The sequence below is a fragment of the Crocodylus siamensis genome, chromosome 10 (assembly GCF_052110815.1).
Source record: "Crocodylus siamensis isolate JL-2025a chromosome 10, ASM5211081v1, whole genome shotgun sequence".
Taxonomy (NCBI): domain Eukaryota; kingdom Metazoa; phylum Chordata; order Crocodylia; family Crocodylidae; genus Crocodylus; species Crocodylus siamensis.
The window spans coordinates 65943566-65970312 of record NC_143404.1 but is presented as its reverse complement, the minus strand read 5'-3'; the positions used below and the strand labels follow the sequence as shown (position 1 = coordinate 65970312).

The 26747-nt window shown below is 41.7% G+C and overlaps 1 protein-coding gene across 2 annotated transcripts in view; it reads right to left on the bottom strand.

Annotated features, from left to right (window-relative positions):
* The window catches only part of PHACTR3 (phosphatase and actin regulator 3), a 197718-nt gene extending 173828 nt beyond the window's left edge, over positions 1-23890 (bottom strand). Inside the window, exon 1 of one of the 2 annotated variants that reach the window (XM_090020750.1) lies at positions 23824-23890. The gene's annotated coding sequence lies outside the window, so the exon portion shown is untranslated. Of the gene's footprint in view, positions 1-19468; positions 19601-23823 lie in introns of those variants that run through there. The other variant, XM_090020746.1, reaches the window with a different exon arrangement.
* Positions 23891-26747: the final 2857 nt, after the last annotated feature.

Sequence of the window (26747 nt, the reverse complement as noted above, 5' to 3'; positions counted from 1 at the left end):
ACTTCATTAAGAAAAGCACTCAGCTGCATTTCAGACTGCTTAGCTGGGATTCTGAAAATATTACAGACATTAAAATATACTATATCAGTTCCACTACTCTAAGCAGTGTTCTGTCCCAGGCCATTCTTCATTCTACCTAGATTCAATATGTTTAGCTGTTTGTTCTCATGTATCAGCCTTTTGTCATTAGTACTCAAAATATCCTATTTTTTTCACCAGTACAGTCCCTCCACTTAAGAACTGTGTCCTTATGCATCATTTCTTACACAGCCTACTTCTCTCTCTCTTTCTTCGTTGGGACAACTTCAGCATCTTGATGAAACAGCAATATAATATTTAATGTAGTACAAGAGTTGGGGAAAGATAAAGGGTGTCTCTACAGGTCCACAAGTTACTATCCGCTATTGTTTGTTTCAGATACAGCAAGTCTGTGGTAAAGTAATTGCAGTCTGTTTGGACAAGGAAAGATCAAAGCCAATAAGCATTCTCGGTGCTGCTCCACAAATGATAGTTTTTCCCAGTGAAAAAAATTGACAAAAATAACCATATTTGTATAGAAACTTTTCCAGGTTTTCATCATGAAATCAAAACCTCAATTTTAAGTTTTCTACAAAAAAACTATTTTTCCCTGAAATATGTTTGTTTTATCAACATGAAAATAAAGCATTTCCAAACTCTTTTCAGCTGGTTCTGTAGCCCAGCATGAGTCAGTCCGTGGAAAGCTGATAGTAAGAAGATAAATTATTTCATGATTCTTGTAGCTGTTGCAGATGGCACAGCTCAAAAGTTCAACTATGAAGCATGATTCAGGTTTCAAATGGAAACTGACTTCAGGCAGGAAGCATGTTTGTTTTTATTTTATTAATGATCCTGTTTATTATGGCAGTTCCTAAGGACCTACCGTGAATGGAGCGGCATTATGTGATTTAGGCATAGTACAACACACACTAGCAGATGGTCTGCCACTATAATTCGGACACTGAGCCAGGGCTTTGACTTAAGGACTGGAGCTAAACAGCTCCAGATCAAGAGCAAGACCACACTGAGGAATTATTCTGATCTTTATAGCCAGGACTGCAGTACAACATTCCTCCTTTATAAAGCTTATTTTTATCAAGCAACTGCAATGTAATTCATCATTCTGTGAAGCAGTGATATGGCATTTTTCATCTCCACAGCACTATGGAAACATTAGCTAATTAATTAGGGTATTATAAACTTTCTAGGCCAAACTCCACCCTCTGGCACAGGTGCACAACTCCCCATTGCAGTAGGAACTCCATATATACCACTAATGTGCCCAACATGTCTTCTAAGAATAGACACAGATGAATAGAAGAAAGCGCTCAGACTATTTGCATATAGACAGTATTAATTTGCACAAACTAAAATCTCTTAAAATAACCCCTCTGTTACTGACTGTCCCTGGATATAACCCGGTTGGCTTGATGTAAAACGGGTGGAATAAAGACTAGTGCAGATATAATCAGGGAGTGTTTAAACAAAAAAAACAGAAGCCCCAGATAAAACCCTGGGTGCTAACTTCTCCAAACTGGTTTCAGCCACTTTGGCTTGTTTTTTATATTTTCTGTAACTGTTACAAATGAATCTTCTATAACTATATGTGCCAAGGGATTTTTTTTTTGTCTCCTAAGAATGAAAAGGATACAAAATGTGAACTCTTTAGATAATTGGAGCTCTATTACACTTCATTTCAATTATAAAATGCTGGCTGTAATTTGAATTAATTTATCCTATTTACTTAATCAAGTGGAGTCTAGATTTATCTCTGGAAGATGCATCATTAATACTGTGCATTTAGTTTTGGATGTGTTGGAAAATCATCCCTTGGAATGTTGCCTGCATTTTGTGTTCTGCCCTTCAAAGGGTACTTGATGTAGTGGAACATTATCTTTAATTTACAACCTCTGAATAATTGAAATGTAATATTTATTATCTATATATTAATACTGCATTTAAGGTAATTAATGGTTCTAAACAGCAATTATTTGATTGTAGAGTGAGCCATAAAAATTGTGATAGCATAATTGTCTTGGATAAAGAACTGGCTCTAATAAGAAGTAGCTCTAACTTCTCTATCCTGAAAGAGCTTACAAAGGGGCATGCTAGAGGCAGTCTTTGAAAGCACCACACTTAGGGTTTGTATAAGAGCATTAAGGATTGGGCTAGATTTTCAAAGAGATTAATATTGGCACATATATCAAATTTACTGCTAATTCAGACTCAAAGAGTGAAAAAGTTCTCTGATGCTTTTCAGGGGATAGAGAAGGTAAGTGGGTCAGAGGGGTCTGTGTCTTACTAGGCCTTGTGCACCCCAGTGTCATCTATCCCTTGTGCAAAATAGCCATGCAACCATGGGTGGGACACATGAAGAGCCCAAAGGCTCACATTCCCAAAGACCTTTGTGTTGGGGGTGGTTCAGCCCATAGACACTTATGTTTTTATTTATGCAAAGAAAGGGAAGTGTTCTTCCCATTCCTTGCGGATTATAGTCCGGATAAAATATGTTGATTGCCAGATCAATAGTAAAGAGAATCCTTTACCAACTGTTGCTGTTGATAATCACTCAGAAGCAGCCCCTTAGCCAATGGCACCTCAACAACTTACCATCTGTGCTCACTGGAACTCCCACAGTTCCCAGAGTAAAGTTGCCCAAAGTTCCAGTGAATCTTACCTGCCCACCATTGTTTCCAAGTCCTTTCCTTGTGAATGGAGAATTTACAGCTTGATCCCCATAGGAACATTTGACTGCAATAGCATACGATGTTGGGAAAAGATAGAGTGAGATCATAGGAAACCTGGTGTTAATAAGACTGTTAATGTTCAGTTTTCCATCTTATGATGTCACACACTTGAGTGCTTCCATTGACAAAAAATCATGCTGCTGTTGAAAATTTGCATTAAAAATTGAGGGCCAAACTGATGGAAGTGGGTCCCAAGGAGGTAATTTATTGCATCTTCCATTAGCCTGGCCCCTTATAGCCTAGGGAGCATTCACCTAAGGAATTCTTTGCCTTAGGTGTGCCTGCATTTGAGAGGTATCTGTAGAAGACATCAGGACTCCATAGGAATGTCATGGGCAGAGACTGTTGAAAAGCTCAGATGAATCAGCTTGTGTCCTGCCACCTTGGACATCCCACTTCCCCACTGGTTCTTTTCACTACAATTATATCCCTATAGGTTCCCACAGGTAGAGTGGAGGTGCATTTCACAGTGCTGAGTCAACAATGAACACCTCCAGACTTTCAGCAGATTCTTATTTTTCAAGTAATTTTGCATCAGACTTATTCTAGGCACAATTTTTGTAAGTGCCAAACCAAGTTTTTCCAGGACACTCACAAAATGGTGCTAATGAAAATCTGAGCCACACTCCTTTGAGAAATGAGCATTGCTCAAGTAATGAACTGCAAATACAGATCTGCTGCTTCTCCTCTTGAAGTAGATGGCAATAATACCAACTTTCACAAAAACATTGAGAGACTCAGGATTTCTAAGTCAAAATAACTCTGACTCGTGATCTCCCAGTCGAACCCTCAAATCACCGGATTTTCCCAGCTAGTAAATCTGTGGAGGGAGGCACATAACCCTCCCCCACCCTGCCTCTGAATGACCCACCCTAGCCCCAGGGCCCTATTCACCCCAGCTTCTGCCTCACTCCTTCCCTCACCGTGGGGCCTCAATCTCACCCCCCACTCACCTTCTCTCTCCCCCTACCCCTTTCTTTCCACTTGCCAGCTGAGTGCTGTCTCTATGTCTGTCTCTGTGTGTCTGCTCCTCACTCCCCAGCCGGCCCTCCCAGCCCTACTGCTGCCTCTCACTCCTGACCCACAGTATCCTGCATCCTGCCAGGGTGTGCAGGAACTCTCCTTCCCTGGGCTCCAAACCCCCTCGCACACACCCACAGCCCCCCACACTTTCACAAATAACCCTCCCCCACACACACACACTTCAAAAATAGCATCTCATGATTTACATGCCAATCTCTTGAGTTCATCTCAGGATTTTTGGTGTGGTGGAGTTGGCAATACTGAGATGGCAAAGATTCTGTTAGCATCAATAGAAATAAGAGAGAGTGGCCAATAAATAGTAATAAAGGTTTTGTAGAATTTTATCTTTTAAATTTTATCTTGATAAAACAGAATTACAGAATTACAGGGTATAATTCTACTTGTTGCCATATGGCAAAGTTGCTACAGCGTCACGCTTTAGTCCTTCCTTTTGGAAGGACTAAAGCATGGCGCAGTACGGGAGGTTACTGCACCATGCGTGTGGCACATGGGTAGATTTCACTGGTACGTCACCCTAGCAACATGCTATATCCAGGGAGTGCACCACTAAGGCAGCATAGCTGGTGATCACATGAAGGCACACAGGATTGCTACATCACCACAGTGCAACTCTACATCACCGTAGATCAACATGTAAATGCACCCACAGAATCATTCCAGTGGTAAAGGGTAACAAATACTGGAGTAGTCATCATCAGATAGCAGTGATTCCAATTACTGTTGATTTTAAACTATCATCTCTTCTTTGTGATTTAGAGTCTAGGTTCTTGACTAAGTTCACAGTTTAATAAGCATCACCTGTGCCTTGCAACATATGGTAACAACACTCAAGTTCTTTTACTCAAAAGGCAGGAAAACAACCAAGGACTTTCAAATTTCCAAGTCCTATTAGGAAGACTGAAAGCAGATTTTCCCCTCCCTAATGCTAGGTTTCAGCTGATTGTTGTTTATATTGAGCTCATTATTAGACCTTTGTTTTCAGAACCCACAGCACTCCCTTAAGTTATTGCAACTCTGCAGGTATTTGCACAAAGACAGCTGAAATGACACTGGTAGTTGTTAGTAAATCAATTTGAAACATCAACAGAATTCTGCTCTAAAAGCTGCCAAAGGGAAATCATGTTTTTTTTATCATTAGACTATTCCCTTGCATTTGACCTCCAAGAAAAGTGGCTGTTCTGGTCAAATTCTTATATTGACCAGATATATTGGTCAATTTCCCTACGGGGGAGGCGGGGGAGCACTTGATGTTTTCAAATATCTCCTGTAATATGCAGATGGAAAATTGAACTCTGGGACTTAACAAACTGGCATACTGAGTATGTTGTAAAGGACTGATTTTACCACTGTTCTTACAAAATCCAATGTAATAATATATATGTCTGCATTCTTCAGTCTAATTAATGGAAAATGACATGATGTGGTTGCGTGGATACGGAAAGTTATACAAGTCTCTTGTGAGATCAGCTAGCCTGTACTAAAAGAAAGGTATAAGTCTGCTCACTTGGAAATGTTATTTTCAGAATTTATGCATTGATTTCATCTGACAACGTTTTTAAATGCAGCCTGATGCCCCTCTAATTACAAGTGATTTTTCATCCCTGTAGTTCTATTCTAGCAGTATAATCCAAGAAGGGGATATCCCCACCCCTGAATTTTGCTCTTACATGTTTCAATCAAGCAAAAGGAACGCCATTTGTTTAGAGTCCTCAGTATGGAGTAATCAAATAACCCCATAAGATAAAGAGAGTCACTGAAATCAGTCTTGCTAGTTTGTTTGTTTTGCACTACATTGAGCTTTTTTGTTCAACCTTGTGTTAAGGGTGATATGCTCTGCTTTGTGCCTCAGAAAGCAGGGGTCTCCCTCCCAGGCTACCCTGTGCACATCTGATGCGATTGTGAAGGTGCAAAATGTCTTCCACATGGGTGTCAAGGGGGATTTCCAATCATGTTCAGCAAACACAAGTGAGAAGAGCCCTTTCTCATCATCTAGTGTGCTAGACATAATAGGCAAAAACTTTATTATTCTTTGTCTTATTATTGTTTTACTTTGTGCACCATGGAAAAAAAGAGGATCTCTTAAAATTCAAGAACTGATGAGTGTTCATTCAATCAGACCCTTGCAAATACATTTCAACTAGTGATTTGCATTAGAACAACTTTGCTTCTAAGCAGAACAGTTTGAATCATTTGTTGTTGAAAATTTAATTTCAGCAGCATTTATCATGAGAGGCTTTTCATCATTTTCAACAACTTCTATTCATGCAAGTGTTAGCATTTATTACATGCAGGCTGCTGCCACTAGATGGTAACATTTCCTTTCTCACTTATTCACACGTCAAATGATCTCCTAGAGAGCAGTGACACATAAGTGCATGCTATAAGGCAGACAAATTATGGCAATGATGTTTGCTTTTTGATTGCAAGAAGTAAATTGCTTTGAAAGAGAAACATTGCATTTTGTTGAATAACTATTTTGACAAAGTCAAATTTGATTGGGAAATAAAACATTCATAAATGCAAACGAATTCAAATGACATGAAATAGTTTTGCTGATGCTCTATTGCTGTATCAGATTTGGTCATTTGTACTCTGAACAAAGTCCTTCCTTTTTGCTTTCTTATTATTTATTGTGTTTAGACAGTGCAAAGTGACCCATAGCTCATTGTTAGCAAATCTGGGTTAACTCTCATGAGTATCTTTCTTAGGCTAAATCTAGAAAAGCGGGGTCAGTCAGTTGTCACCACAAACAGGGAGGAGAAACTTGGTGCTCTGTGCTACTTAAATGAATGCTGTAGAATCTCTCTTGTTATCAGCTTTATAGATACAGATGGTGTAATTGTGGCCATATGGAAGTCAATGGGTGTTTTGCCATTTGCATTCATAGAGTAAGGAGAGATTTTTTTATCACCCAGCCTGACCTTCTCAGAATTTTACCTAGTAATTCCCGCATTGATCCCAGTAACTCAGAAGTTCCATTAATGGGTCTATTAATCAGACTGTCTTTGGCATCTGATCCAGTGCCTAGAAGGCATCTTCCTTTGATTTCAGGGGCAGGTGATGTTGGAGCTTCTGGGACCCTAATCTTGAAATGTGCCAAGTAACCTCAGGTCTCAATGGAGACCCTAGGAATAAGGGTTTCTTAGAATCCAACAGTTGAAAATAAAATTGGGTCTTGACATCTAAAATCTAAATTCATGGCAATAAATGTGGAAAATCATTACAGTTGATCAGTGACCAAAACAACAGGAGCCAAATTTAGAAATGAGCAGAAATATTATTAAGAATTAAATTGGCAACAAGGAAAGTTTAGGTTAGATATTAGGAAAAACTTTCTCACTAAGAGGATAGTAAGACCGGGCTCAGACAAAGCCTTGGCTGGGATGATACAGTTGGGGATAGTCCTGCTTTGAGCAGCGGGGTGGACTAGAAGTGACCTCCTGAGGTCCCTTCCAACCCTCATTTTCTATGATTCTGTCTTCCTTAGGCTTGTAATGACTTCCTAGAAATGCTAGTTCAGTCTCCTGCTCAGGTACAAGATAATTAGTGCAGTCCGTGAAGCGACTCTTCCATAAGCTTGGTGTAAGAGATGGATTGTGCTCATGGTGGAAAGAACTTGAATACTCAAGTTCAGGACTATCATTGTCATCCCTACCTTTTACAGGCTCTTTTGTATCTGTCGGTTCCTCCTGGTGATTTGCCTTTGCAGATATGTGGTGGGGGGAAGGGGTTGGCTATGTCAAATTATTTCCAGCTGCTTACTCTAAACTCCCACTCTCCAACCCTAAAACAACTGCTGACAGGGGAAGCAGTGGAACTACAAATAATTTCAGTTATTTCTAGCTTGGTTTTAAAACAGATAGGGACAGAATTCTACACCTGAGGATATACATAACATATCACAATCCTACAAGCCTTCTGTAGCTAGTAAGGCTTCCTTTTGTCAGAGTATAATCTCTTGCAAGGATTCAGGATAGACTGTGAGAGTAGAATGTAAAAGTATTGCTGTCTGCACAATTACAGTTTTACTTCCCTTTGGTAACAAACTCACCTTTAGCTAGAACAAAAAAAAAATTGAACTCTGTTAAGTTTTTGTAGGGACATTTTTAAAAGGTACTGTTTTCACTAACTGTGGTGTCTGTGTTGTTATGATGACAAACTAACTTAAAAAATGAGCTTATCTACTGTGTTTCAGTAAACTGTGCTGAGTTTTCTTTGGTGGTACTGATGCCACCTAGCCGTATTATCCGGAAGACCAGTCTTTTTCAGTAATTTAAAGAAAACTATTTGTGGAACAGTTGTTTCCCTAAGTTGTTTCTTTCCTGGATGCACATCTGTGCTTTCAACAGGTTGACTATATTCAGTTAGGCAAACAATTTTATATTGCATTGCTGTACTTCTAGGTGCCATGACCTCAAATATAATTCATACAGATCATTTGAAACCCTAAGTACCACATAAAGATGACTTGCCTGACAGACCCCTTTTGTTTTAGGAGTCATTGAATACAGAGCCCTTCCCACCCTGAAGATAGCAGATCACAATAAAGATGCAAGTCATGATGCTGGAACCTTGATTTCCAATAGACTTGTCAGATACCCAGTTCCAAACAATGACATTGGGCACATCTACACATGTACATTTACTGCTCAGTAGGAGGGCACATCTACATGTTCATGCCTATACTGCACAGTAAATATGGCAACTTAGCTGACGAGCATTAATTTGATACCTGCATCATGCAGGTATCAAATTTACGTCAGATTGGTTACTGCACAGTATTGCACATTATTATTGGGACTAAAGTTAGTCCCAAGTCAGTCCACACACAGTGTTAATGCACTTTAATGCCTGCACATGTAGACACCGGCCTATTCCTGCTTACTGTACTGTCACTTAATGCGCAGCAAATTTAAGTCAGTATAAATGCACCGGTAAACACAGCCACTATGTGAGACACACACACACACACACACACACACACACACACACACACATATATAAGCAGTGTCCTAATCCTGTCAGCAAGTAAATACATGGCCCAAAGACTCAATGTGGTCAGTAAATCACTCAAGGCATTGGCTGCTGTTTTTTTCACCATAGCTATGATATTTATGGCTTGTGTTTGAAATGAGTAATGTATTATGTCAATCCATTTGTGCTCATGCTCTAGGTGACAGGTATCCCCAAGTCCTTGTTTTCTGACTTGTCTCTCTGTTCTTCTCCTTAGGGAAGGCTATCATGTTATAATAATACAACTGCCTTCTGCAGAAGGACAGTAAGAAATGAAATGCAATATGACACACAGCTGGACTGTATCTGTCACTGAATGAAAATTTGGCATTTTTTTGTAAAGCCATTTTAATACCTTGACATATCAGGGATGCCCTTTAAGGGGCTGCAGAGGAAGAGTATAAAGTAATTTTTTCTGCTGTCTTGCAAAACATGTACTAAAAAGAATAGCTTTAGAGATGGAAACAAGCCACAAACAAGGAGGACTCAGCAAGCTGCCTAGCACAGAATGCACTGAGCATTTCAAATGAAGCAATTGACTGGTGAATGAAGTCCTCACCCATGAAACATTATCCAAGATGGTGTTAAAAAAGCTTCTTTTAAATCTTATTCCAAAGGTAGAGGTGAAGACTTTATGAGACCTTGGTAAATCTCCTTTAAAAATTCCTTCCCTCTTTAGGGTTGCAGCACCTTGCCCTTCAGCTCAGGATTACTGGATGCAGCTTTCTGTGGAGTTGTTCAATATAATTGTTAGAATAATACACGAGGCTTCCTGGCCCCAGTGAAAGGGACTGACTGGCCCCAGCTACAGATGTTGCCTCTGCTTCTCAAACGGTGGCAAGTAACAGAAATACAGTGAGGTTAAAGTTTTGGCTTTATGCTTAACACAAGAGTGAAAGTAAAGTAAAGCAAGGTATATCCTAGCTTTGCCAGAGGTTTCACTAGGCAGGTGGCTTAACATCTATCTCAAGCACTGCCTTTGTAAGATGTGGATTATCACAAGGCTAGATTACTGAAATGTACTCTCTGTAGAGCTGCCCTTGAAGACCATTTAGAAGCTGCAGGTGGTACAAAACACAGCAGGCCACCTTCTGATGGGTTTCTAGCAGCACATAACTCTAGTGCTCCAGAGACTATATGATTCATAGATTCATAGACGTTAGGGCTGGAAGGGACCTCAAGGACCAGCAAGTCCAGCCTCCTGCCCAGGGGCAGGAAGCCAGCTAGGGTCAAAGGACCCCAGCAAGATAAGCATCCAAGTGTTTCTTGAATGAATCCAGACTAGGTGCCTGCACCACTTCTGGAGGGAGTCTGTTCCAGGTCTGGGGGGCTCAGACAGTAAAGACATTTTTTTCTTTTGTCCAGCCTGAAATGGTCTTGGTCCTTGTTTTACCTTGGGGTGCCTTGGTGAACAGATCGCAGCTCCTGATGTATACCCCTTATGTACTTATAGGCAGCCACCAGGTCCCCCCTGAGCCTGAGCTTTTCCAGCCTAAAGAGTCCCATGGCTCTCAGCCTCTTTTCATAAGGCCTATTCTTGTGCCCTCTGATCATGCATGTGGCTCTCCTCTGGACTCTGCCAAGCTTCTCCACATCCTTCTTGAACTGTGGAGTCCAGAATTGGATACAGTATTCCAGCTGCAGCCTTACCAAGGCTGAGTACAGTGGGAGGATGACATGCTTAGATTTACTTGAGAAGCATCTATGGATACAAGCCAGAGTTTTGTTAGCTTTGCCAGTTGCACCATTGCATTGGTGGCTCATATAAATCTTGTGATCAATCATGACCCCTCTTTCAGCAGTGGAGCTAACAAGTGTACCACTGCCGAGCCTGTAAGCATGCTGTCGGGGGAGGCGGGGGGGTTGTTCCCTGAGATGGAGTACCTTACATTTATCGGTATTGAACATCATCAGGTTTGTATCCACCCACTTACTAAGTTTATCCAAGTCAGTCTGGATCACTAGCTGTCCTCAGGTGTGGACACTATGTCCCAAAGTTTAGTGTCGTCTATATAATTCAAGGGACTAGTTTTGATCTAGAAAATCCTAAAAAGTCTGGGGTATACATACCTAAAGGACCACCTCTACATGCCTCTTCACAATCCTTAAGGTCAGCTAAAAGCAACCTCCTATAAATACCATTAGTACACCATGTCCACTTGGTGAAAGCGTGCAGGAGGTCATCCTCTGCAATTGCTCCTCAGCTCTAGACTTCCTCAGCTCTAGTCCTCTTGTGTCTAGCCACAAACCCAGCCTGAACATCTTTTGGAAGTGCTGTAATAGCTTTCTATTTGGGTAGGCATTCACCAAACAAAACTAGTTCGAGAAATTGTTTATGGGGTCTCTGTTTCATCTGGATGTTCTGGTTTCCTTTTAAGCTTGGTCCTCTTGTCACTTTCCTATTTTTAATTTATTCTTTTTTCTTATTGTAGTCTGTCCTGAGCTTTTCAAATCATTTGCCCTGCTTTTGCCTGGGTATTTTGTATGCCTCTGAGCTCTCAGCCTGCCTGCTGAAGGCATTTCCAATATTTCTAAAGCCATTGCAGAACTTGATGCAAAGCCAAAGCAACAAGGAAAATGCAGGTGTGAGTGCAAACTTGTCTCAGTGGAGTGTAAATGTGTTGCAAAGCTTATTAGTGTTTCAGTCATTTATTGTGTGAATGAACCTTGAACATGATTAAAGGTATACTAGGTTATAATAAGAAAAGGTGCTAATTTACACTAGAAACAACACAAGGAATAATAAAACCAAGGGACATGAATGAGCAAGAATATGAAACCTTATTTAGTACTGTACTAAAGCCCTTTTGAAATCAAGGGAAGGAGTCCCATTGCTTTCAGTTGGCTGTAGATTCAATGCTTAGTGTGCCCTGTTCCACAAATTTATGCTTTTTAAGTCCAGTTATTCAGAAATGAGCATGGAAAAAAGCCAACACAGTTGTGATCAAAATTGCCATAACTGCTGTGTATACTTTGTGTGCTAACAGAGATCTCATTAGAAATCTATCTTGTAGTATCACTATGGTATATGAGCACCTGCAAACTGTGAAAGGATTATTAAAATTAAATTAATAACTTTGGTGACCAGTAAATCCTATAGATGGAGTCCTAAAAATTGATTTGATATGGGCATAACCAACCAACCTATCTACATCCTAAAGAATCAGTCTTAACATTATTACAATGAAGATAAATAATTAATATTCCATGTAACTTGTTCTCAAATGAATGGACCTGGGACAATTTGCTTGCATAATTTGTGCATCCAGTTATGCACACGTATAGCTTTCTATAGTGGTTCTAACTAGTTATTTGTGTGCATTGTTCATTACCTGATATATAACTTTGGGTTTTGTGGGGGGGGGTTAAAAATTAGGTACATATATTCTAGTCCAGGTTAACTGGAAAATAAAGTAAAATATTTGATTATCAATGTTTGATAATGGCAAATCTACTCCTGTCAGGTAGAGAAGAAGCCACAAGACCTGTTTATTAGGAATCATACAAAAGAGTTGAATTATTTTTACAAATTGTCCTTTTTCTGGGTTTTGTAGCTATTGTAAAAATGTTGCTTCTTGTGGCATTATGAGCTGCACTTGTCAAAATGAATCTATTTGTGAAGAAGTTACCTGCTAAGCATTTGAATGGTGCTGTAGTTACTTCATACATTTTGACAGAGACCCCCTACTGGACTTTCTGAATAGAAGAGCCAGCTGTCAAGTTTATCAAAGATATTCCATCAAGGGGCTGTATTTATGAATTTTGGAGCCTGTGCATACTGCAAAACACAAACACCAGATAGAGCTTTTGTATTTTTGTATGATGATGTTTTTTCTAAATTCAGCGAAACCATGCCATTTGGGCTATATTATCCCTTTGATTTTATTTTTTTTTAATCAGGATTTCCCCATTCAGATCAATAGCAAGCTCTGCTTAAATCCATGGGGATTTCAAGGGCATAATATAGTCCTTTGTTCTATCAAGAAAATTGTGGAGCTAATAGATGATACTTTAAGCACTCTGTAGTGGTTTTCTTCCCAGTTATTTGAGCTTCATTTGCTTTTATAAATATCAGATGGAGCTACAGGAATTCCTTTTTGAAACATCGTATCCAGGAAATCATTGATGTGGCTATTAGAGACCCTAGGACACTGCTTTGTCATTTTACATGGTAATTTAGCCAGCTAACCTTTTTCTATGACATCTAAAGTAATTGAGAAGACAATCCACATTTTTGTTATGATTTAAAAAAATAAAAATATGAATGTACCAATAGATATGGACATCTGACAATGGCTGCTGGTAACAATATTAATTGCATTTCAGGCTAATTGTGATGCCCTAGCAATACAAACACATTACAGTGCTGTCTCTGCCCAACATGGCAATTTGCATGGTCCCCAGTGACAGCATGTGAGGACTTCCCAGTCTTCCATGCATTTACCCTAACAATACTTCTGTGAAGAGGGGCAGTGCTACTACCGTCATTTGAAAACTGGGAAACTGATAGAGCAGCTAGGTTTTTAAATGTATTGAGGTACCCAGCGATGTAACCAGGTTTCTATTTGGACTTTCAAAAACAGTCATGCACTGGATTACAACTTATAGACTGAACCTGTAGGAAAAACATACCCTGTAGGCATTGTTGAAAATACAACTTTTTAGGTACTACAGTGGGCACATCTACACCATAGCAATGAGCTGCAGTGATGTATCTCATTGCTATAGTGATGTAACACTGGTGGACACTAACCGTGATGCTGCCGCTATTGCTAAGTAGCACAGTACTTTGCAGTACTGAGCAGTCCCAGCAGTGCACAGGTTGGACTACTGCATGGTAGTGGTGGCATCATGGTTAGCGCCCACCGATGCTACACCACTGTAGCAATGAGCTACGTCACAGTAGCTTGTTGCTATGGCAATGTAGTGTCTCGTGTAGACACACCCACTGTGGTGCCTAAAGAGTTGTATTTTCAACAATGCCTACAGGGAATGTTTTTCCTATAGGCTCAATCTATAAAGTTGCAATCCAGTGTATGACTGTATTTGAAAGTCCAAAATAGAAACCTATTTACATCCTTGGGTACTTTAGTACTTTAGCAAGTACTAAATGACTGCACAGTACCAAGTAGGGCACATGTAGACACACACACTAGGATTAACTGCAGTAATACTGCGATACTTGGCACTCATCTGTGTGTTATATGAATAAGGCCTGACATGCTTTTTCATGCATGTGTCAGTGGGGAGTATTTACTATCCATGTTTTACAGGGAGGAAAATTGAAGAGCACAAAGGTTTAGTGGTTTGGGTTAAATCATACCACGTGTGCATGGAACAGAACCCAGGTCTCTTACTTTAGACTCTACTTATTACCCACTGGACCACAGTAGCCATGAAAGCTGGCTGTTATCTGGCTTCATTTAGGACTTGATCCTGCAAAAACTTATACATATGTTAACATTATACACTGTGAGCAGCACTGTTTACTAACTTTGGACTACTTATAGTCCGTAGACGAGTCTTTTCAGGATTGGGGCTTTAGTGACATTCCATCACGGGGATGTATTTGCCTGGTGCGCTGTATGCCAGTGTGTGGTTTGCAGTTTCACTTGCTAAATAGGCTACAACACTTTTTTTTAACCCCTCCCCTGCAACTTTGAAATGTTTTTGTGTGTCTCCCCACATCCTCCCCACCCTAGGAATTTTGCAAATAAATCACAGGAAGAAATTTAACTCCTAGTTTTATAGAAATCAGATGTTCAGCATTGCCTTTTGACATGTTTTTTAAAGGCCCTAAATATGGGACAGTTGAAAACTAGCAACTAAGTAGAAAGCATGATGTGTGATGGATTTTTTTTTCCTAAAGGGATGATGTAAAAAAAAAAATCTTGCCCATATCGCTCAAAACATCTGAATGATTAAAAGTGATGTTTTTTTTAAACTGCTTCCTATCATTTATTCTGTTTTCCTCTCTCTATTTATCTCTTGAAACTAGTTTGCTCAGTTCCAGCTTTGTTTTTCTTGTCAGCTTCCTGCTGTGGGAATCATGCTGTGGGCATAGTGCTCTTGGGTTTGTTTTCCCACTGCCACAGAGGACTTTGAGGGAAGCACACGCTAACAGTTTTCACTGAAACTATGTTGAAAAATATTTACTCGTACTAGGTTTTTCACATCCTTTTATTTATTTTACAGAACCTAAATGGTGGGTTGAGGAGGGAGGAGGAAGAGGAACAAAGGGCAACAAAAAAAAAACAACAAAAGAAAAATGTAGGAAGAATTTATTTTCAAGCTTTTTTCCCCCCGAAGATTTAAAAAAAGGAGTAGAAATTAATATGAAAAAGGAGCATTTGAGTGTTCTTTTATTTTATTATACTTTTAATCACAGGCTTAAGTTAGAGTAGATGGCTACAGAAATCCTTTGCCTTTGCAATGCACTGTTGCATTACCGTTAAAATAATTAGGGGCGTTTTTTTTCAGAATACATTTCCCATACATACTCTTATTCTAGTTTGGCAGCATAAAGGAATGTGGGCTAGTCAGTGAAAATTTAGAATCGCTCTGGGACACTTGTTGTTTTAACACAAATAAGAAATGAGGTTCGCTTGGAAGTTCCCGGAATTTGTCTTTCTTTTCTGCTCTGCTAGAGGGTGCGCTGAGCTGCTGTGCCTTTGCGGGGTGTGGGAAGCGCTGTGAATTACTGAGGCAGATAAATATTTTGGAGTTCAGTTCTGAAAATCCAGCTAAGTAGGTCAGTGCAGTTTTTTTTTTCATAAACTGCTGCATTAAGTAAGTAAACTTACTTGCCTGAACTTTTGTTATTATCTTCAGGTTTTTGGGGGGCTGAGTTGTGGCCTGTGCAGGTCCCTGATGGCTATATATGCTGGCTGTTCACAGGGTTGAACTTTCATAGAAAGGTCAGCCCAGTCTCCAAAACAGAGTCCCCTCTGTGCTCTGTCTTGGGTCTGTTTGAGGGTGCTGCCCTTCCCTCAGGCCCAGGCTTGCCTTTGTGCTGAGCTTTGGCATGGAGAAGTCAGGGAGGGGGGGTGATTTCCAAATCGTGTGTGTGTGTGTGTGTGTGTGTGTGTGTGTTAATTAAACATCAGCCTTGGAAGATAGGACAGTGTTTTTACCCATGGTGGCTATAGCACAGTGTTTGTAAGGGAGTAGCATCTTTAAGGCCTGTCTCCTGGGATTATAGGGAATTCTTGATCAAAGAGAGGATTCTTCCTCCTGATCACCCTGTGGTTGGTGAGGAAATCTTCAGCATGGACTGAGGGCTGTTTAAAAAGCCTTTGGCCAGGAAAGTTTCCTGCTGCAGCATCAGTTGGAGGAGACTCTGCAGCATTATGGCAGCCTTGTCCACATTAGCCCCATTGTCATGTCACCAAGCCCCTAGGATAAGCCAGGCTCAAGCTATTGCATAAAGCTGAAATGCAGAGTAAGCAGAACCCCCCCACCCCCAACAAAGCACTGTACCTTTGGGAGACCACATCACCCTCAGTAGGCTGGCAGCAGGGGAGGCAAACAGGCTGGACTGAGCCTCCTGCAATTGTCAGTACAGATTGAAATGGGGCCCAGGGGATGCAAGCATCACAGCCCCAGAAGGAGTCTGGGGAAAGCTCTGAGTTAAAGACAAAGTAGCTTCTTGTGGATAGGGCTGAGCTAGCTCATTTATGAAGATTCAATGATAGGGACCTACCTAAATCACACTTTTGTGGATTTCATAGAAACTCTGAAATCTAGCATTGCCTGTGAAATCTGCAAAAAAAAAAAAAAAAACCAACAAAAACCCCCACCTTTAATAAAAATCAGTTTATATTAAGTCTTCTGCTCCAGGTGGGCCTCACAGCTACTCCCTGGCTGGCAGGGTGGCAAGAAGGAGACAGCAGACAAGACAGTAGCTGCCCCTTCTCCCTCCTCCCACCTGAGGCCGCTCTGCCACTCAGTGCAGAGGGGTGTGGCCAGATGGAGGACAGCCAGCAGTCCAGATGGTGGCCATGCCCTTGTCCCTCCTCCCCCCAGGATCTCGCCACCAATCAGTGCTGAGGGGCAGGGCCTCTCTGCCAACTAGCGCCAAGAGGCAAGGCTGCCACGAAGCACCCATGAAATGGGCTCTTCATGGTGAGAATAGCTTTGTCCTACTGCAGGTTAAGCAGGTCCCTAAAGGTAGGGAGAAAGGGTTCAGTGGGATCCAAGAACCAGCACATTGTTGGGCTGCCTCTTGGCTGTGGGCTTGAAATTGGAAGGTGGGGTAGATGGATGCTATGATGAATGGGAATCACGGTTAGGGCCTTGTTACACATTGCACTTTAAGCTGCACAAATATTGAGCATTGCTTAGAGCAGTCACATCTTAAGGCTAAAATCCTTCTCTGACTGTCCCTCACCTGCTCAGCTGGGACTTACCACTGGGTGGAGAGCAGGGTCCTGACTAGGAGCTACAACCATGAGTTGTCATTACAGGGCCAGTGAGCCAGGACACTGCTCTAGTTGGGGACGGAGGATGGGGGGTGGGGAGAAATGAGCTGCAGGAACATGAGGCAGAGGGTTAATGGGATGGGGGTGGGTAATGATGGGCTATTGAGTTTAGGGTGTGGAAAGTTTGTCCACACTGAATAGGAGGGTGGGGGAAGAGAACACTTCAACCTGGGATGCTGGAGGACTGCAACTTGGGCAGCTCATCTGTGAGGAGTGGCCACACATTAATGGAGCACAAGCTGGGTAACCTGGATCAGAGATAAACCTGCCCTGGAGCATAACTTTCAGCCACTTAAGCATGCTTAAAACTAGAGTCAGGTGTTGATGTGTGGACAAACCAGGGGCTAAGAGCTGCAGGAGCCAACTTAAATTAATTTGTAACAAGGTACTTAGCTGAAATCTGTTTTCTATTCTTCAGTTAAATATATTATGTAGATCTGGAGAACTCCCGTTCCACTTAGTTTTGATTCCTCTCTCACTCCAGGTGTACATTAATGAGAAAACTACTAGATCTGTCGTCCCTCAGCCAGTACACATTGAATGTGCAGTTTGCATATTATGGATCCAAAGGCCCCCGGAGCTAAAAGAAAGCATACCCATGTTACCCCTAGCATTTGGGCCACATAGCAAAGAAATTGGAGACCCATGGATTTAATTCCCTGCCCTGGCCAAGACGTCCTGTGATTTGGAGCAAGTCACCTATAGTTTTGTGTCTCCATTCCCTTCCTTCAGAATGTGGATAATAAAATGCCGTATCTCACTGGTCATTAGGGCTGTGCGAAGTTTCGGATGGTGATTCCATTCGGAGGAGATTTGGCGGCCAAATCTCCAAATCCGAATTGAATCAGGGGACCAATTTAAAGGTCCGAATCAATTCAAAGCTCTCCGAATCTTTGACGAAGATTTGGAGAGCTTTGATGATTCAGGCAGTCTCTGGTGCCTGCAGCAGGGAGCTGCAGCCACTCCAAACTGGTAAGTACTAGGGGCGGGGGAGGTGGGGCTGGGGGAGGGGGGAGGGGACTCATGGGGGACCCCTGCCAGCCCCCCCACCCTGCCCCTCCCCCAGCCCCCCCAACCCCTGCCCACTCCCCCAGCCCCCCCATGGCTGCCCCAGTTCAGTACTTAAAAAAAAAAGCTCACCAGGTGCTGCTGGGCAGAGGGCAATCCCCACTGCCCCCTGCTGCATGGGGGGCTCTGCATGAGCCCCTTCGACCCCCGCCGCTCCTCCAGACCCCCCTCCCCCACGGCTGCTCCGCCTGCTGGGGCTCTGGCTCTTTAAGAAAAAAAGAGCAGAGAAAACCCCAGGACTCACCCTCCTGGTGCAGCCTCAGGGCTTTGGGGGCTCCTGCAAAGCCCCCCACATGGCAGGGGCAGCAGGGATCACTCCCTGCCAACAGCAGTGGTAAGTCCTGGGGTTTCTTCAGATTTGATTTTTTTCTTAAAGGGCCGGAGCTGTGAGGGGGCTGAGGGAGTGGGCAGGGAGGGTTCAGGGGCTCATGGCAGAGCCCCCCATGCACCGTGGGGCAGTGGGGGGCAGAGAGGATTGCCCCCTGCCCAGCAGCACCTGCTGAGCCAGGGCTTTTTTTTCCCCAAGTGGTAGGAGCTGGGGCAGGCAGGGCAGCCATTGCTGGGTTGGGAGAGGGGAGGGGGATGGGCCTGGCCTGGCTGATTCAGAGATTCAGGGATTCGGCTCCTGCCGAATCTCCAGATCGGATTTGGCCGAATTGATTCAGGACAGTGATTCGAATCATCAAATTGTATCACTGACCCCCAAATCAGCGGAATCTGAAGCAAATACTAGCCACTTCTCACAGGCCTTAGTAATGGTGACATGCTCAGGTATTTATTTTGTGGTGATAAGAGGTTTAGAAATGGAACTGGATACATTATTTTTTGGTGAATAATTTATTTTTCTTTACCGAAAATAATGTATTTTTAGAAGGAATTTGGGGTGGGGGAGCACAAAGCTATTTACAAATTCTCATTGTTTCTAGAAGATTCAAAATTGAACAGCTGCTGGCCTTGGATGCAAGGCAGCTGGCCCCCTTCCCCAGCTCAGGAAGGGCTCGCTGCTGCATCCATGTTTCTTTCAAGGTTCAGTTTTCTTTCCTCTTTTTTTCCATTAAACCCAGGCAAAAAGTCAAACAAAACTGTCCCTTTACTCACCTACAAATCCCAGAGGCTCTTTCTCTTTAATCTTGCTGCTTCATAAACTATTGCAGAACGCTGCTTTCCTCCCTCTGTTCTCTTCTTCTGCTGTTTCTTCATCCTTTGTATGCAAGATGCATTACTTCTCAGCTGGGTCTCATAATAGTACAAGGCTGGCTGGCCTCAGGCCCTAAGGGGAAGGTCAGCCTGTCACCGAAACAAGCAGTTCCATTAACAAACTATTTTGATCAGCCCAAAATGATTTTTATTTCTCTCCCATGCCAGTTTGCAAAGGAAATAGAAACAATTTATTTTGGGGAACCCAAAACAGTTTTTAAAAATGTTTGGTTTAGTTGTCCTGTGAAAATCAATTAATAAAAATTCCTAAGCTCTAAATTGCAGTTGCTTTAATGAGCAATAAGGAAGCATTTCTTATTGAGGGATAATTACATCAATTTCATGTAAAGAACTGTAGAAAGGCTAACATGACTGAATCTGTAAAAAAAGTGATCCATTTTTCTGTTCTGTCCAAAGAAGTTTCCAGTTTAGAAAGTCTCTTTTAAGAGCTGTGGTCTTAACCTTGTTTTTGGAGGAAGCACAAACACTTTCTGTTTTAATCATATTCTTGGGGGTGTTTTACCAGCAGACATGTTTCTATGATTTATGAGGGCTCAAATTAAGTTTCTGATTACACACTAGGGTTTTTTCCTACATCAAGCTGAGCATATTTCACAACCAGCGTTCCAGACAGGCATTTGTAAGGGAATTTTACATGTACAACTAATTTGATTTATGAATGAAACAGTGAGGACCTGTTCTTTTTCTTGAGTTCTTGCTAAGTTGAATGCATTGACTTGGCCAGAAAAATAAGGATTTACTTTCTGGAATATGTCTCCTGCATCAAACCTATCAGTACATCAATATACTTGCATTGGGGCCTAATCCTTACTGGACGGCTGACATCCTCTTTTCCTGGAAAATATCAGCTCTCATTTATATAATAGAAGTAAAACACTGATGACAGTTTTATAGCTTTAATGTCTAACTGCTTTGTAGGACTTGTGAATGTAGACAGCCCTTAATACTGGAGTCTTGAAATAATCTCCACACCAACATTCAACACTCCAAAGCGATTTTCACTGCAAAGATGTCTTTGTATAGAATGTCCCTGTTAAAAAGAAGTATGGGTAGGAAGCCACATTACATCCATATTAATGGCAAACCAGAGCTTCTGGTGAATGAAGCAGGGGTACAATAGGTTAAGTATAATTGTTCTCCTACCCAGTGTCTTATTTTCTTTTTAACCGGAGAGAAGTTCCCAAGGATTTGTTAAAAATAGATTATAATTCAGATCGTGATTCTGCAGACAAGAGTGGAGGAGCTGCCCTTACCCACTTTCAGGCCACCCAGACATCAGGTCATACGCAAAAAAATAAGCAGGTGCTGTGCTTAATCAATCCTACGGGCTAGTCATGTAGGGTAGACGAGGGGATGGAGGTATGGAGCTGGGGTGAGGGAAAGGCAGAAAAAGAAAATCTGTAGTCCAGCAGTCAAGGTGCAGCTAAGGTTCACACAGCAACTCCAGTGGACAGCCAGTTATTTATAAAAGTGGAACAGCTCCTTGTTCTGTTTTGTTGGAGAGACCTACCCTAGAGCAGCTCATACCTATACCTCACTTCCAATATGGGAGACTGAGGTTTAAGTCCCTGCTCCAAATCAGGCAGCACATGAACTGGAAACCAGGTCTCCCACATTACACATCAGTGCTGTTTTTTGGGCTGGCCGGGGCTCTCTGGGTTTGATGAGATATTCTAGCCTGTGCCTGAGAACTTTTCCAAAGAAAATTTTTGGAAACTGGTACATTTTCACAAGAAGTCTGAGTATTGACAAACTGACCCCTTTTTTTCTGGCAGAGGAGAGAGTTTCATTAAAAAATTCCTTACTAGCTCTGATTGGGAATAAGCAGAATCATGCCTCCCCATCTCCTCATACCCAACAGCTGGCCCAGAAGGCAGGTTGGAATTGCTAGAATTCATAGTTTCATAGTTTCTAGGGTCGGAAGGGACCTGAGCAGATCATCAAGTCCGACCCCCTGCCATGGCAGGAAAGAGTACTGGGGTCAAACGACCCCAGCAAGGTGTTCATCTAGCCTCCTCTTAAAGACCCCCAGGGTAGGAGCCAGCACCACTTCTCTTGGAAGCTGGTTCCAGACCCTAGCCACCCTGACCGTGAAGTAGCGCCTCCTGAATTGGTCATTGACAAATGACTACAGGTTCAATCATGGGTCTTTGTCAGGTGCCTTGGAGATGCTTGGGAGATGCTTGGGAGCTGCTGCAAGTCCTGCAGCACCCTTTGCTCAGAACTGTGTCTAAATCTAGCCATTAGTATATGTTCCACAAACAGGCCTGGAGACTTAAGCCCTCAATTTTCTCCTATTCACTGAGCAAATGTTCAAGGAGAAATGACAGTAGAGCACTCTGACTAAGTGAGAGTATTGTACAGAAGGATAAGATGCTTCAGTCTTTGGCTTCTGTTGACAGGTAGGAGCAATGGTAGTGGTTATGTCTAAAACAAAAATACAAAAAAAAATAGACTTTTGGAGCCTGGGAAACTCTTTGCAGCAATACCACTATTCACCATGAGAGGGCACCATTTGATTGCATCTTTTCCAAACCAGGGAGTGGTTGGTGAGTAGCCAAACAGGCTGAAAAGTAAAATGAGGGCAGTTTTTTCATAACACTTCCAAGAATCATGCTACACAGAACTGACAGCTAGAAAAATTTCCTAGTTTTTTTTTAAATATGGCTACAGGCATTAGTACAATAGGCAAAGTTTTCTGTCCTTGAGGCATTTTATTATAAGCACCAATTGTGTTATGCTTGGAGAAGACTTTGTATCTCATATATGTCCTTAGTGCTGATAAAGGTTTTTAAAGAACAGTAACTCAGCCAGAAAAAGTGCGCTTTATAGTGACTGCTTCTCTGATGCTCCATTTTTTTAAAATCCCCAGGTCTTTTTTACATTAGGACTGTGAGGGGTGATACGTGTTAACCAGTGTTTTACAGGCAGAATAATGGGGTCCTGGCCTTATGATATCTGAGGTCTTTCCCTCTTTAGATATGTGATCTTTAGCAAATCCATTGGGTTCCAACTTGCTGCATGATTCTCAGAAAGACTAATTTTGTTTGTACTGAAAGTCAGTGACAAACCATCTGAAGTAGGAGCAGGTTCAGAATCAGTCAGCACATCTACACAAGATGCTTCACTACACAGCAGACTAATTTGCTGCACAGTAAAGCATCACTGTCTACACGTGCGTGGCAATTGGGGTGCAGTAGAATAATTTACTGTGCTGCCAGATGATCATATCAGATACAAATGGTATCTGGCAGCACAGTAAGTTATCGTGCTTTAAACACAAGTGTAGACAGTGACATTGCAATTAGTTTACTCAGACTGAGCCCAAGTATATTCCTTGGCATTAGTTACTTGGCACTATACATCTTTTTTAAACAACATGAGCAAGCAGTAAAAAAAAATGCCCTCTGAATGGATCTCTGCTACAATCTAAGGATGTTTTGGGGTCCTGGCTGCCATTGTATTTTTTTAACAGTACTGGAGAGTCCTGGTTGGGTCCACTTCTAGGACTTGTCATCAACATTACTTTTTATTTAGGGGGAAAAGAACTTGTAGCCTCTTGTGTTGTCTTTCTTGTTTGACTTCTAATATAGAATCATCAGAGAGGGAGAGCCTAATACCTTTATGCCTAATCCCTTTTAAATTATTTCCTGGTTGTCTGGGAAGAAAATCTTTCCTCTGGCATTATGATATTAGGGATCACTTGCTGATTATGTTTAGGAGAGTCTTGCAGCATTATGCAGTGAGCCTAATCATCATCTATAGCAATCAAAGAAAAGCTGTAGAATTTAGCAAGAAACCAGGCCAGGGTTAATAGAAGGCATATTGTCAAAGGTTAGAAGTGCTGTAGCAAGGGGGAGGCAAGCAGGGTGATGGCCCTGGCTGCCGAAGTGGAGGGGCACCAACAAGTACTTACCAGCCAGGGTGGGGCACGGGACAGAGCCATGAGTGGCTTGTTGGGGGTGGGCGCAGGGACGGGGAAAAGGTGGCTCCCACCACTTCATGCACTCCCAGTCAAGCATGGGGGGGGCATGCCCCCCCAGATCTGTGCGCGGGGGTAAGGGCAGGCTGCAGGCTTTGCCCCAGGCACCAAACTTCATTGTTACGGCTCTGAAGGTAAGGACTGGCCTGGGAGTCTAAAGTTTTCAGCATTAGGCATGCAGTTTAGAAATGTCATCTTCACAGCAGATATTTGCCATAGTCAGAGAGATGACTGTCAGATTTTTCTTTCTTACCTCTGCTCGGAGAGTCCTAGCCACTTTCTATACTGAAATGAATTTTCACTCGTTTTGTTGGTATTGTAGAGCCAGTGCAGGCAGCAAGCTGGATTCTATTCTGGCTTTACATTTTTAATCAAGGTTCGGCTGGAGAAATGTCACTGTTGGTGATGTTAGAGGCATGGTGTGCCTCTCATGAGATCTGTTAATTAAACAGAATAAAAGGGATTGACTTGACTTTCTAATCCCAGGTTGTATTTGCAAGGCTGGAAGCCAGCTGAATTGTCTTTATACTTGTAAACTAGAAACATTTGACCTGGAGTCACCACAGGGCTCAGTATTGTCAGTTTTGTAGTCACCTCCCTCAACTGAACCACAGTTTAAGAATACTGCCTTTTTCTTTCTTTTTTTTTAAATTTCTTACTGATTCATCAGATTTCAAGAAACTTAACAGAGGATGGTATGACAAACTGAGGGCATCAGTCACATTACAATGCATATTTTTGTACAAATCTATATTTCAAGCTGCTTTAATGGTGCCAGAAAGCCAAGTCAAAATAACCATATGGAAAATGTTACAGGATTTAAATCAAGTGATGAAATGTAAAACAAATGCCCTGGCCAATTTTTTTAAGCTACTTAAAATAATCAGCATTCAGGTCCTAGTCTAATGATTGAAGAAGCATGGGCAGTTTATTAAAATCTGTGACCTCCCACAGTAGTCAAGAAATCCACAAAGAGGCACTTGCATATGTCTGACTCACTTCCCTGCATAGTAGGGTTTGCAGGGTTATGCTGATTTGTAGTCAAAGTAGCCAAGTGAGCACTGGAAGCCAGATCCTACATCCACTAAAGACCATGGAGGAACTTCCTTTATCTTCAGCAGGACTGGATCAGCTTTTTATAGGCTTTGCATCATAATGCCATCATCTTAGAGCAAATGTACTTTAGAAGCGCCTTAAAGTAATAAAATTAAAGCTTCTTTCAGGATATGTGATTCCTGAATCCTTAAATATGCATTAGTGCACAGATGCCACTAAAATCTGGGGAGATCTACCAGTTTCTGTTAGTAAACAAGAGGAATCTACAACTACATGACATACGTACATTCACTAAGGAAGGTTAAATAACCTGGCTCATTTTTTTAAAATGCCTGTGCATTTCAGCACTAGTTCAAAAAGTTTTTTAATTGCGGGGCCAACTTTGAGTATGCAAGCACAAAATACCTGAAATGTCTCCTTTCCTGGGGTTTTGATTTAAGCAAGTAGCACCATTTGTTCAACACATTACAGGTATTTTGAATACCAGAGAGCTCTGGGCTTCCTCTGCACTGTACAGGCTCAATTGAAACCTTTTATTTTGATAACATTGAAGTGATTCATATTGGTTTTGACTAGAATTGTTTCATGCAACATTTTTTTTTGCTTTCATTAGTATAAATTTCACATCTAGAAGCTTTTTCAAACAGAATTTTTTGTTTAAAAATTGCTTTGGTTGTATTTCTATCACAAATCTTTAAAAAAGTATTAGGGCAACCTCATATTAGTTTCTCAGTTACTTTGTGCTAGGCATTTCACAGCAGTAAATCCAGATGTGTATTCAACAAGACTGGATTCTAACACTGATCGGATGCAATAAGCAAGGACATTAATGGGTGGGAAAAACAGTACCTGGGCAAGAGTGAATGTGATTAGGTTTTGTGCTCTCCCATACTAAGATGCTTAGGCATTGCTCTGAGACCACATAAGCATATGCCTAGAATGAAACACACGTATAGGCCCACATGCTGAGCCTCTTGCAAGTTTGCGTGTTACTAAGTCAGCGATGGTTGTATTATTTTCTTCTTCTTTTCTTGCAATTCCAACATTTCCTTCTGTCACCACAGCTCCTCAAAGGAGATAACAGACATGAGTTTTTGAGAGAGCTAACAGAGAAGAGGGAGATGGCTTGTGTGGAGGACATTCCACCTGCAGTGGTCATCCTGGCGTGAGAGCTGTGTGCATAAAGACAGCATAATACTGCTTGGACCTTGGGCTGTGTTAGGAGCAGGTTGGAAATGTTTCATCTAAATTTTCTTTCAGCACAAAAAAGGGAGAATTTTCATGACAGTTTTGCAAAATGTGTCTCATAGCTTTTGAGCATATGGGCATGTAATTCATTGTTTAGCATGTTTCATGTGATCTATTGTGATACACGTCTGTAAATACTCAGTGACACATCCTGGTTATTTACCTCTAATTGTGCACACTTGTGCTTTGAGATAGTGTCAGCTCAGGCCCCCATGTCTGTCAGATAAGCTGTTCTATGTTCACGCTATAGCTGTTCTGACGGGTATTCTTGCTGATGCATAGATCCCTTGCACTTTGAAGGTTCAGGGCCTGTGGTTTTTAGTTGGCAGGTATTCTTTATGTCCTCATGGACGTCAAAGTTATCAATTTATGGGTAATTCATCAGTTGGAGCAAGCTGCTTTTACTTTCATTGTACTGAGAAGATCATAGCTAAGCCATCAGCTTATTTCAGTTCTCAGAATTCAAAAAATCATGCATATTTGTGAAACTCCCACTGAGCAAAACACTGATCATTCATTTCTGCAGCCCAGGTTTCACATTCTTACAGAAAGGACTTCTGAGGATTGAGACCATGCAGTGAGCTGTTCTACTGCCACATCTGGCCCATTTCAACCTATCCAAATAAATCTTTCCAGGCATGCACTAAGTTAAATAGCAAGAAGAAAGTTCATGATGACAATGAGATGTATTGAACTGTGGAATAGATTAGCAAGGAAAGGACAAATGCTCCATCACTACAGACAGTTAATATTGGATTTAGTGTTCTTCCTACGGCTTTGTCTGTGTTAAGCCATCCCTCTTCAGTGAAGGATAGGCTGGATAACTCAGTAGGTCTGTAACCTTAACATCTAGGATTCAGTGACAAGAGCTGC